This window comes from Gorilla gorilla, chromosome 11 (assembly GCF_029281585.2).
Source record: "Gorilla gorilla gorilla isolate KB3781 chromosome 11, NHGRI_mGorGor1-v2.1_pri, whole genome shotgun sequence".
NCBI lineage: Eukaryota > Metazoa > Chordata > Mammalia > Primates > Hominidae > Gorilla > Gorilla gorilla.
Window position 1 is genome coordinate 75,152,163 of NC_073235.2, and position 13,828 is coordinate 75,165,990.

Consider the following 13,828-nt stretch of genomic DNA (forward strand, 5'->3'; position numbering starts at 1 on the left):
TAAATTCTGAAAAGAGATGACCTCAACATGAATACAATTCTATTAGTTTCAAACAGGGCAATGTAGGGTACTTTAACAGGCTCTCCTGGCTCCAAACGTCTCCTACCCCAAGCCCTGCCTGATTGTCTAAAATATATCTGTAATCAATCCCTTTGGAATAAGTTATTGAAGGCTTTTTGTTAAGGAGCAGCACCTTTTCTGGGAAGGGAACACTTTCAAACCACACATGCTTTAGCTGGATTTGACCAGCTGAATCGTTAGATTTGGTGAATCTAATGATCTAAGTTGCCATCTAGCAGGAACGTGAGGGAATGAGATGCAGAGGATGTTCTGATGCTGCCTGGGGGTTCTGCTAATTGAGGAGTCTGGTAACCAGCTTAGGCAACCAGAGAAAATAGGTGCAGGGTGAGAGCAAGAGAGGGACTGACCCCAGGCCCAGGGTTCCATGGATCAGAGATTCCAGGATTGCTTACTAATGTCTGAACAGATTAAAGAGAATGGTTTGTAATTAACATGTCAGTGTATCGATCTATGTAAAATTGCTTTCTCTCTCTCTCTTTTTTTTTTTTGGAGATGGAGCCTTGCTTTATCACCCAGGCTAGAGGGCAGTGGCATGATCTCGGCTCACTGCAACCTCTGCCTCCTGGGTTCAAGCAATTCTCCTGCCTCAGCCTCCCTAGTAGCTGGGACTGCAGGTGCACTCCACCACACCCTGCTAATTTTTTTGTATTTTAGCAGAGACAGGTTTCACTGTGTTGCCCAGGCTGGTCTCGCACTCCTGAGCTCAGGCAATCCACCTGCCTCAGCCTCCCAAAGTGCTAAGATTACAGGTGTGAGCCGCAGTGCCCGGCCAAATTGCTTTCCCTTATTTTGCTTGTCTCTGAATGATAATTGTGACCTCCTTAATCATATTGTTCTTTTAATGGGCTAACATCTCCCTTGAAATTTTATTTACACTGCTTATATGTGACAGCCTCAAGGACACTTCTGCTTGGTGGGGGCAGCCCTGGTCGAAGCAGGTCCTCAACTTCAAATCTGTGGACACTTTGGGTTTCCTGTGGATTCCTGCTTGAGCCTCTCTTTGTCCAGGCACGTTCTTCAGTTCTCTTTTGTTCCATTCCCTGCAGGTGCAGGGTCTCTGCCCTGTTGCTCTAAATAAGCCCAAGCCAGAGTTCCAGCTCTGGACTTACCTGTCTGGCAAGGGAAGAAGGACAAGAATAAATATTCTTTGCTTTCATGAGCTCTGTAGATGGTAGTGATATAAATAAGCTTGATAATGGTATACAAAAAAAGACAAAAATGAGATTCATACTGACGTTGGGGGGTTGGTATGGGTGTGATGATGATGTGACCCTACAAGATGAGGGACCTACAAGGTGAGGAAGTGAAATTGACATTTCATCAGGAATGTTCATTCTGATCAGCAGCTAGGGCTGGGGCTTATGGTTTTCAGTTGAAGGTAGTTGTGCTTACAGTAGGCTCTACCCTCTCCCAGTAGACCTCCAGGCAGAGGGGTGCAGGAGCTGTCTTGTGAGAGCTGACTGTTACAGTTTAGGAATTTTGCAACCTGGTGGTCAAACACAGCCATTATTTAAGCTTAAATTATATGCCATTATTTTATAAATTATATAAAAATTATATATTGAAAACAAAGGTAATAAATACTCAAAAACCATCAATTCCTAATTGTCTTACCACACTTTGCTGCTGTTCTTGAGGTTATTTGGTGCCTGTCTGGGGGAAATACCACATAATCATGTACTGCTACACGTCCTGCCCAACTCCACATTCAGTGACGTCAGCCATGAAATCAGCTGCGGTTGGAGTTTTTACATCATAGAATTACAAATATTGAAAGCCAGGGCTTGATTTATTATTTTTTTGATTGTGTAGACTTAAGAAATGGTTGAACCATGGGATGCTATGTAGTCATAAAAAGAATGAAATTATGTCCTTTGCAGCAACATGGATGCAGCTGGAGTTCATTATCCTAGGCAAATCAATTCAAGAACAGAAAACCAATACCGCATGTAACTTGTAATTGGGAGCTAGACATGAGTTACACATGGACATAAAGATGGGAACAATTAACAATAGGGACTATGAGAAGGGAGAGAGAGGGAGAGGGGCAGGGGCTGATAAACTACCTATAGGGTACTATGCTCACCACCTGTGTGACAGGATCATTCGTATCTCAAACCTAAGCATCAGGCAACATGCCCATGTAACAAACCTGCATTTGTACACTCTGAGTCTAAAATAAAAGTTGAAATTATTTTTTACAAAGGTGTGGAAGAAAAATGTTAATGCAGATTAAACATGTGTCTGTAGTTGTTACAATGTGAATAGTACAAACACTGAGAGAATATTCTAGTTTTCAAAAACTATTATTTGATTCAGTACAAGGAAGTCACTCACATCATTGGTGAATGAGTGAAGTTCCAACATACATTTTCATTATCTTTCTTTTGCCTTACTCATTAAAGTAAATGAAAACATCAACCAAAACTCGTGGTGGAACTACACTCAAAGATACAATTATAAGATATTTACCAGCAAACAGCTGTCAGGAGGCCACAATTCACTCTAAAAATTCAGTTCTGATTAGCCAGCACTGCCCTCTGTGGATGAGAGGGAGCTTTCGTTTATTGTACAAAATCTTAAAAATGTATCGATAAGCAAAAATAAAGTAAAAAGCTCCTGTAATTTCTCCACCAAGAGATAACATGACTCATATGCATATACGTATTTTTAAACAAATATTGAATTATAGCTATAAAGGGAAGACTTTATAAAATCGTGTGTGTGTGTGTGTGTGTGTGTGTGTGTGTAAAAGAGCATTTGGAGAGCATCTTTCCATGTTATTCAGATTTGTAATTATTCCATAGAAGGCTGTTGTACTGATTATAACTTATTTCACCAGTCCTCAATGATTGAACATTTGGATCATTCCCAATTTGTGGCAATTAAAAATACAACCTTAGGAAAATAAATAAATAAAACAAACAAGTGACAAATAAAAAAGACAACCCTACAAAGCACTTCTTTGCAGCTAAATAATACATCCTTTTTCTTCCTTAGGAGAAATTTCTAGAAAAAAGGTACATGCATGACTAGGCCTTTTCCCCCTCTTTTCTCCTTTTCTTTCTTTAGGGAATGCCATCCCAGTCCTATACTAAGTCTTTAAAAGACCTCCCCTGATAAACTGGAAGCTCCATGTGGGCAGGGACTGTGTCTGCAAGTTCATCCCTCTAGCTTCAACCTGTGGCCCAGTGCCTGATGTGGGGACATATTCAATGCATATTTGCTGAATGTAAGAAGGAAAGAGGAAGGGTTGGTGTATTAGTTTGCCAGGGTTAACAACACAGTATCACAGACCAGGTGGTTTCAACAGCAGAAATTTATTTCCTCACCATTCTAAAGGCTAGGAGTCTGAGGTCAAAGTATCAACAGGCTGGTTTCTTCCAGGTTTCTGGTTTCTTCTGTCCTGGACTTGTAGATGACCAGCTTCTCCCTCTGTCTTCACATGGTCGTTCCTCTGTGTCTATGTCCTTATCTATTCTTCTTAATCCAATCATATTGGATTAAGGCCCATCCTAATGGCCTCCTCATTTTAACTTAATTGCCCTTGAAAGATTCCTTTTCCAAATACAGTCACATTTTGATAGGACTTGAACATATGAATTTTGCAGGGGACCTAATTTAGCCCACACAGTTGTGCAGATTGCCATGTAGGGTTGTGGTAAGTTAGAGCCAAAAAGGATGGATGTCTTTGGAGGCCAAAGTAATGAATTTTCTTGAGACAGAGTCTCACTCTGTGACCTAGGGGCTAGAGTGCAGTGTCAAATCACAGCTCACTGCAGCCTCCACCTCCCAGGCTCAAGTGATCCTCCTGTGACAGCCAGGTGAGAGGGGGTCCTGGAGAAACTCCACCCAGCCTGCCCACTGAGGTGGAGCCTCGGAAGTTCACTGCATTTGCAGCAGGGAGGAGCCTGGCCCCTCCGCTTCTTGGGTGGAATCTGGGATTCAAATGCTGGGCAGGAAGCGCTCTAGCTGGGACTCTGGCCTAGTGAGAGTCCCTGTTTCCCCCTTTTCTTCCTTTTAACCCAATAAAACCCTGTCTTACTCACCCTTCAAACTGTCTGTGAACCTAAATCTTCGTGGCCATAGGATAGACAAGGACCCCATCTTTAGCTGAACTAAGGAAAAGTTCTGCAACATTCCTACTTCAGCCTCCTAAATAGCTGGGACCACACACAGGGTTATGCCACCATATGTGGCTTTTTTTTTTTTTTTTAACCTTTCGTAGGAATGAGGTTAGTAAGCTTTTTAAAAGCATTGCCTTGCCAGGCGCGGTGGCTCACGCCTGTAATCCCAGCACTTTGGGAGGCCGAGGAGGGCAGATAATCTGAGGTAGGGAGTTCGAGACCAGCCTGGCCAACATGGAGAAACCCTGTCTCTGCTAAAAATACAAAATTAGCCGGGCATGGTGGCACGTGCCTGTAATCCCAGCTACTCGGGAGGCTGAGGCGGGAGAATTGCTTGAACCCAGGAGGCAGAGGTTGCAAAGAGCCGAGATCGTGCCATTGCACTCCAACCTGGACAACGAGAGCAAAACTCTGCCTCAAAAAAAAAAAAAAAAAAAAGCATTGCCTTGCTTTATATGTTGGTTTTGAAATGTCTGATGCCAGTCTAATTCTTTTACCTTTGTAAGTTATTTGATCTTTTTTCCTGGAGGCTTGAGAGTTTCATTCATTCATTCTTTCTTTCTTTTTTGAAATCTAATAGTTTTACTAGGTTCTGCCTTGGAGTATGATCCTTCTGGGTAAATTTTTCCCATTACTCAGTGATCTCTAGGAATGTGTAGACATAGGTCTTTTCCCACTCTATATAGTTTTAGATATTGGCTGTGTCTCATTGTTCTGTTTTTTCTTCTTCAGGAACTCTGATAACACAGAAATTATTATTATTATTACTGGCCTGTCTTCCATGTCTGCTACTCTTCTTCTCGCCTTTTCTCCTTCTTCACTTATGCCTTTCTTATTCTCCTCATAGTTTGCCTGCTTTTCTTCAATGCCTCTTACTAACTTTTAATTTGAGTCTATTCTGTTAACTTTTAATTTTAGCCTATTCTCGTTTTATCAGAGGAGAATTTTTCTCAGTTGATATAATCGAAATTCCATTTCCTGGCTTTTGTTATAGCTGCATATGGACTTCATTTTCCATTTGTTAGTTTTTATGGTATGAAGATGTTTTCAAACTTTTTGGTTTAATGGCATCATCTTATGTTGGTATTGCAAAGTCCAGGTCTTTGGCAGGATATTTTGGTTTGATTTGCTGGGATAGAGAGAGTTGTGAATCCTCTGCTTTTATGTTTCCCTTTTTTCTTGCAGGAACCTAAAATTTCCATCTTTTCTTTTTTAACTCTTCCCACCTAGTGCCAAAGAATGTTTTTTTTCTTCTTTTCTTTTTTGTTTCTTTTGTTCTTTCTCAGAACTTTTGGGTTTCAGTGATTGCCCCCTTTAAATTGCCCAGACTTCCAAGTTCCTTCCTGAAGTCCATGCTCTGATCTCAGACTAGGGTGGACCTAGACTTTCTAGTGTTAAATCACACTCAGGATCCTTCACAAGCTTCCCTATTTTGCCTTCCCTGCAGCTCCCTAGGTTTGCTTTTGTTTGCCCTAAGGGCTAGGGTGTGGTGAGGGAATGAGAAATTGTGTTCTGAGGTTTTATTATGCTCTTTCTATTCATAATTATTTTAAAGTTTGGACATTCTGTCTTTAGGTTATGCTGAAGGTGTGGCTTGCATATAAATTCACTTTTTGTCCTTTGTTTGGATCCATGAAGAGGCAGGTGGCTATGCTGTTGCTGTTGCCTGAGCCTACCCTGAAGCCCCTTAACCTCATTTTTGTTAAAAATTGTAGCAGAAGTGCAATTTGCCTACCAGATTCCTTTTCTCTCTCATTCTTCCTTGATAACAAAACCCCAGTTTGCACAGGAAGAATCAGATATGCAGCGTTGGCATTTTAAAATCTAATTTCTAGGCTCCTGTGACCAAGTAGCACAGTTTGGTCAAACAGACATAAGCAGAAATCGATGGGGTGGGGTTTGTGGAAAAGTCTGAGTGTCTATGGAAATGGTCAGACTGAGCTAGCAAAGCCCTTTGCCCTTTTCCTTCCCTCATTTTTCTTCCTGGATCACTCGGACATAACACCTGGAGAGGCAGCAGTTATTTTGTGGCCATAAGCATGAAAGCCAAAAGCTAAGGATGATGGAAGAGAAAAATAGTAGGAGACTGCATATTTGAGGAGCTGGGTCAGCTCTGGATTTCCTCTTCCCAGATTTCTGGTAATATAAGAAATATAAACCTCTTTCTTAATTAAGGCCCGATGTTTTAGGTCTCTGTTGAGGGCTGTATATACGATCAATACTTTGATTTACTGAGGCATTTCCTCCTTTGCATTGACAAGATTATCATTTCCACAGCTCAACTTGTCTAGGGTCCCACTAACCTACTACACATGCTATTCCTTATGTCTCAGTTGTATGTTAAAAGGCTCAAGATTTACATCAATAGAGGAGTACAGAGAAGACATTCCTGTAGGTATCTTTCTCCAGTAGTCTATACAGATGTTGGAAATAAATTTTCGGTGCCACAAAAGAAATAGCACTCAAACATAAATTTAATTTTCTCAGCAAGGCAATTTTACTTCTGTAGAAGGGTGTATCTCGCGGATGGAGCAATGGCGAGAGCACACCTGAACAAGGGAGGGGAAGGGGTTCTTATCCCTGACGCAGGTAGCCCCTACTGCTATGTCGTTCCCCTATTGGCTAGGGTTGGACCACACAGTCTAAGCTAATTCTGATTGGCTATTTTAAAAAGAGCAGGGGTACGAGCTGGAGTGGCAGGGTGACTAGTTTGGTGGGAAGGATGATTACAGAACAGGTGACTCAGGGTGACTAAGAACAGAGCAGGTGACCAAAGATGACTAAGGTCAGAGCAGGTGACTGGGGTGACTAAGGTCAGAGCAGGTGATAGAGGCTAGGAGGGGGTTATTTACTGAAACTAGGGGCAAGAGACATAAAGAATGAGGAAGTTTAAAATGAAGAACAAAGAACAAGAGAGCTGAACATACTGATACATTAGTTCTTTGGAGAGGATCTCATAAACTCATTGTACTTAACAATTTACTGGCTAAAACCTTTGAAGAGGAATTTATTATATCCTACGCAGACACAGAAAGTTTTGTTGTGAAGAAAGAAATTTTAATTTTTTAATTTTTTATTTGTATAAATGTAAGGGGTGCAGTTTTGTTATGTGGATATATTATGTAGTAGTGAAGTCTGGGCTTTTCGTGTAACCATCATTCAAATAATGTACATTGTACTCATTAGGTAGTCTCTCATCTCTCACCCACTCTCACCCTTTCACCCTTTCAAGGGAACTAGAAAAAGGAAGACATTTTTAATACTCACATATTCCTAGAAAACAGAAGCAGGACCTCTAGGGAAGTAGGACTGGGGTGGTCAGAAAGCAGAGGGAATGAGAGGGAAATGTGGGAAAGGGCCTTTATTGTGGTTGTCTGCAGAAAGAACAGGCAAGACAGAGTGAGCAGGTTTAGAATGAACTATTTTGAATAATTTCAGCAAGGTCTGGGGCAATGGGGCTGTCCCTAGTTGCCTGGTACCTGGCCCAGGGGTGATTAGGAGAGGGATACAGTTTCACAGAGTATAAGAACCAAATAAAGAAGGTGATTGGTAATGTAGGCTCTGAATTAGTTGGTTTGCATATGAAAGGTGCAAACATTTGCTATCTCTGGAAATTAGCTAACCCTGGGAAGGACAAATCCTCCAGGTCAGCAACTCCCTGGATGTGAAAGCTTCAAATTCAGAAACTAGAAAAGCATGGTTTTCGCAAATATTACTGCAATGACCTCAGTTTCTTGTAAAGACCATCTGATAAAACATTCTTGTCAGATATAAGCTAATTCATAAGGTAATTCTGTATTCTGTAGTGCTCTCTACTAAGTACACATATTACAATTTACATCACCATCACATACTAACACAGCTTCTGGTTTTGGGCTCTCTGCCATGTGGGTCCTCAATAAATAAAGCTTAATGAATGCTATAGAGTCTTTCAATAAGAAACTAAATGCCACCAATGACAGCACAGTTAATCAGTGGCAAAACCGGGAATTGATCTTAGGCTTCTTGCTTCCAAATGCATTGTTATCCAGTAAGATTATGCTTTGCCAGAGCAAAAGTCTATGCAGCTGCTCTTGAGAAAGTCTCAATAATAAACGTTAGGTAATAATTGTCTCACTTCTGGTCTAAAATCAGGAGCCTATTTAAAGGATTGACTCTGGGAAATTTGAGAGACGCTTCAGGAAGAGTTTTCTCCACTTCTGTTTTCTGGACTTGCAATGTCTCATTGAATTCCTTCCCAAATATGAATCATAGCAAGCCTCATTGAATCTAGAAATCTGGTAGTCTTGGAGGCATCAGTAATAACTGCAAACCAGCAACAATTAGGAAAATCCAACACCCTGAGCTGATGGTTTCTTTCTTTCTTTATTTTTTTTTGTCAATGAAACAAAGTTTAAGAGACCCAAAGCAACCTTCAAGGTCATATCTTTATTCATTCCCAGATAAGCCACTTATATCTCTACTTCCTAGAACAAAAAACCCCCAGTAATGATCTGTGAACCATAAATCTTGTGATTCAGTTCTATGATTATTATTTTTCTCAACCTAAACTATATATACCCTTTATGATTTAATTTTGAACTCAAGTGGCCTACTCTTGCTGCTTAGCTATGGATAGGAGCTTGGGTATGTGTCTAAAATGTTACTTTAACGATTGTTTGAATCTCTCATCTACTCTCACCTCATAGGAAATTATGGCCTCTTTGGATGGGTGCTCTGTAGCTGCCACCAGTTGTCAACCAGCCATGATGATGACTGTTTTATTGATTGGCCACTAGTCAGGCTATTGTCATTTGTATTTCCAGCAGAAGGAAGAAATGTCATTTTATTTTATATATATTAAATATATATATTTATATATATACATATATGTGTGTATATACATACACACACATATATATGTATACACACACATATGTATGTGTATATATATAAAATGTATATATATACACACACATATATGTATGTATATATACACACACACATATATATGTATGTATGTACACACACACACACATATATATAGAGAGAGAGAGAGAGAGAGAAAGAGAGAGAGAGACGGAGTAAACTCATACAATATTTGTCTCCCTGTGCCTGACTTACTTAACATAATGTCCCCTAGCTTCATCCATGCTGCTTCAAATGACAGAATTTCCTGATTTTTTTTTTTTTTTTTTTTTTGAGACGGAGTCTCGCTCTGTCGCCCAGGCTGGAGTGCAGTGGCCCAATCTCGGCTCACTGCAAGCTCTGCCTCCCAGGTTCACGCCATTCTCCTGCCTCAGCCTCCCAAGTAGCTGGGACTACAGGTGCCTGCCACTACGCCCGGCTAACTTCTTGTATTTTTAGTAGAGATGGGGTTTCACCGTGGTCTCGATCTCCTGACCTTGTGATCCGCCCACCTTGGCCTCCCAAAGTGCTGGGATTACAGGCGTGAGCCACCACGCCTGGCCGAATTTCCTGATTTTTAAAAGCTGAATAGTATTCCATCGTGTATATATATAACACATTTACAAAATCTATACATAGATTGTTGGATGCTCAGGTTGTTTTCGTGTCTTAGCTATTGTAAAAAATGCTGCAATAAACATGGGAGTGCAGACATCTCTTCAGCATACTGATTTCAATTCCTTTGAGTATATACCCACTAGTGGGCTTGCTGGATCATACGGTGGTTTTATTTTTAGTTTTTTGAGGAACCTCCATATTGTTGTCCAAAATGGCTGTACTAATTTACAATACCAGTGTATCAGAGCTTCTTTCTCTCCACGTCCTTACCAACACTTGTTTTGGTAATAGCAGATTTAATAGATGTGAAATGATATCTCATTGTGTGTTATTTGCATTTCTCTGATGATTAGAGATGTTGAGCATTTTTTAATTTATCTGTTGGCCATTTGCACGTCTTCTTTCGAGAGACATCTGGTTGAGTCTCTTGCCCATTTTAAAATTGGAGTCTTTGTTTTCTTGTTTTTGAGTAGTTTGTGTTCCTTGTATATTTTGGATATTAACACCTTATCTGATGTATCATTTGCAAATATTTTCTCCATCTGTGGGTTGCCTCTTTGCTCTATTGTTTCTTTTGTTGTGAAGCAGCTTTTTAGTTTTATGCAATCCCATTTGTTGAGTTTTTTTTATTTCATTGCCAAGGCTTAGATTAAAAAAAAAATTATTTAGAGACAGGGTCTTGCTCTCTCAACCAGGCTACAGTGCAGTGGCACAATCAGACCTCACCGCAGCCTTCAACTCCTGGGCTCAAGTGATTCTCCCACGTTAGCCTTCCGGGCAGCTGGAACTAAAGGCTCATGCCACTGTGCCCAGCTAAAAATTGCTTAAATTTGTAAATTTTACACAGATTTTAAAGAAAAATAACTATGACCTAAAATTTTCATATTCTAGGATCTCCAGTGTTGCTCAAAAGGAACATTTCCATAATTTGAACTACCTGCAAAAATACTGACAATTATAATTGAATTTATGAAATCTAACATACTATACTTGAACTTTCAGCTGAGTGAGAAAATGTTAAGTTTACTGTCGATGTTTACACATGGAAATTTAGTTTGCTAAATTTATGAAGTTTTAATTAATGTTATCTTAGTAATGTGTGAATATTTGGAGAATGTCAATTGCCTGAAGGTTTATAAATTTGATTTTAGACAAAGTACAAATAGTGAACATTTTTTTCCTCATACAGAATTTCCCTTGGGCATTAAGTAAATACTCAATGAAAGAAATAGGCATTAAAAAAATTAAGGTTTTCTTAAATGTCTTAAACACTAAAAAATAAATGAAATCAATATTGCAATGATTGCAAAACTGATCGGTTCACTTGGTTATAAAAGTATTTGTATGGTGTATTTATTTTTAAATTTTCTTTATTTATATTTCTATTCTTTCTCAGGCTAACCTCTCAAGCTCTTGAAGGTTATAAGAGGGATTGATAGTCCATGATTCAGGTCTTGAGATAAAAGGCACGAACGTCCCTCCCAAGGTGAGTTATTTGAGTCTGTCATCCAATTGGATGAAGTTTGTTGATAGTTATACTTCTTACATTGCCTCAGGAGCTACAAAATGCTAACGTGTTGACTTTGATCCATAGAGATGTTTTGATTTTTTATGATGTAGATGTTCCTGCAAAATGACTTATCTTTATAGGAAGGATGATAAAAAATCTAATTCCCTGCTGTGTTTTGGGTGTCTTTTTTTTTAAAAAGCACAACTTAATAGCTTGTCTTTGCAACTGTTGTTCTGAGTATCTTTTCTTTATCATATATTGTAGGATAAGTTTATTTTGCAGTTACTTGTTTTGCGTCATCCTAGTCTTTGTTAAATCTAAAGACCTTGAACAAATTTGGTTTTCTTTCTCATCAACCACTAAGACCCGTAAGATTTTGTCACCTTTATATATCACTACTATAAATAATTTTGTTATAATTATGAATAATTGATATCTGATAATTATATGAATAAATAATATATATCATTCAAAGATAAATTTTTTATTCTTTAGGAATTTTCAAGCTAAAATAACCAAAATAGATTGGAATGTATCTGTAAGTTAATGCTTTTTTTTTTTAAGCTCTTAACATATTTAGGCCTCAGTTGCTCCCTCAGAGGATTATAATACTTCTTCCCTCTATTGGTTTTTTTTTTTTTTTTTTGGTTGTTGTAAAAATAACTTGAACTATAGGTTGTGAAGTTTCTTTGTAAATTACTGTCTAAATGATTGTATTTGATATAATGACTATTCTTGATATAGCACACACTGATAATGTAATAAACCAATAAATCTGAGCACACGTGAGTCATAAGGGGTAATTACATCTCTTTTTATCTGTGTGTCTATGGTGAAACATGAATGCAGAAGAGAAAGAGAAGAGGCAATGTTTCTGTCTTAGAATAATAGTTTATCATTGCCCTTAGGATATCCCTAGCAAGTTACAATGAAAGTGAAGACAGGTAACACAGTAAAAACTGAAATACATTTCAGAGAAGGGAAAACAAGATAAAAATTTGGAGAAAGATGAATTCTCAATAAATATTTATTTCATGAGTGAACAAATTAATTGGATAGGAGGGAGGAAGTCAGCTGCCGTTTTTCTCTTACTGTTTATATGGGAAACCTCCGGAAAGATAAGCACCATGAGTTGGTAGAAGTGGGAGTCTTGGTAAGGAGAGCGTACTTGACTTTGAAAGAGACAAAAAGTATTCTTGCAATGTTTGTAGGTCTGCAGAGAGGAAGACAAATGTAGATCCTTCCCAGAACTATTGATTTTATATTCTTTATCTCTGAATCAGTTGAGCCTCTCATTTTAGTCATTCTCCTCCGTTTTCAAGCTGTTTAAAGTTTGAAATTAGCATCATACATCAGAACAAACTCTCTTGCTAAGTCATAGCTCTCCTTTATGTGTTCAGTGATTGTATTTTTATCCATGAATCACCAGTTCTCTAGATGACATACCTTCCTTCCTCCACTCCTTGCTAAGTAAATTTGTTTATTTCACCATTTGTTCTCTTCACAGTCTAAATGTCAAGCACATTCCCATAATTATTGAGGATTTGTGATTTTTAAATAATGACCCCAAAAGGCTGCTGAGATCTCCCTATCCAAGCACACCTCGTTTAATTGTGCTTTGCTTTATTACCCTTCACAGATATTGCATTTTTTACAAGTTGAAGATTTGTGGCAACTCTTCATTGAGCAAGTCCATCAGTATCATTTTTCTTTCTTTTTTTTTTTAAAAAGAAGATGCTTTTCTTTGTATTTTTGCAATATCATTCAATAAAAAGCAGTAGAAATGTAACAGTCTTAATATTAAGTTTACAAAGGAATATTTGAATAAAAAATCTGTACACATTATAATTTACAGCAATTTTATGTGGTAAATCCACTGATTGTTAAAAAGTGTTGTTTATAAATCGCTCTGCTGCATTACATCTTGGAGTATTATAGATAAAGAATGCACCTAGCTCTATTTACAAATGTTAGCAGCAGAACATACCCAAGTCATACAGCATCAAAGCATGTTACCAGCGGCAAATCTACATGGGTCTTCAGCAGCCTCAATTCCTGCCTCCTCAGAAGAAATAATTCGACTGAGGGGCATGAGGCAGAAGGAGAGACTGAGGCAAGTTTTAGAGTGGGAGTGAAATTTATTATAAAGCTTTAGCACAGGAATAAAAGGAAGTAAAGTACACTTGGAAGAAGGCCAAGTGGGCAACTGGAGAGATTAAGTGCGCTGTTTGACCTTTGACTTGGGATTTTCTATGTTGGCGTACTTTCCGGGTCTTGCATCTCTTCTCACCTGATTCTTCCCTTGGGGTGTGCTGTCCACATGCACAGTGGCCTGCCAGCACTTGGGAGGTGAGCATGTGCACTGTGTTTATTGGAGTTGTACGCATGTTCAGTTGAGGCATTCTTCCCTTACTAGTTGAATGTCCCTTGGAGGTCATATACCAGTTAAATTCCACCATTTTGTCCCTTAATAAACATGCTTGAGCCCAATCGCCCAACTCCTGGGATCTTATCAGGAAGCTGCTGATCACTAGGCTCAGGTTTTTCTATCTATTGGGAAACTGCCTTTCCCTGGCCCTGGCTATGACTAATTATTATTTTAGAG

At 38.9% G+C, this 13,828-nt stretch overlaps 1 protein-coding gene across 2 annotated transcripts in view; it reads left to right on the top strand.

The window, feature by feature from the left end:
- Positions 1–13,071, top strand: part of PDK1 (pyruvate dehydrogenase kinase 1) — a 117,533-nt gene extending 104,462 nt beyond the window's left edge. For both annotated transcript variants that reach the window (XR_008677360.2, XR_008677358.2), the window contains 2 exons: positions 11,110–11,199; positions 12,863–13,071. The gene's annotated coding sequence lies outside the window, so the exon portion shown is untranslated. The remainder of the gene's footprint in view (positions 1–11,109; positions 11,200–12,862) is intronic.
- The last annotated feature ends 757 nt before the right edge of the window (positions 13,072–13,828 follow it).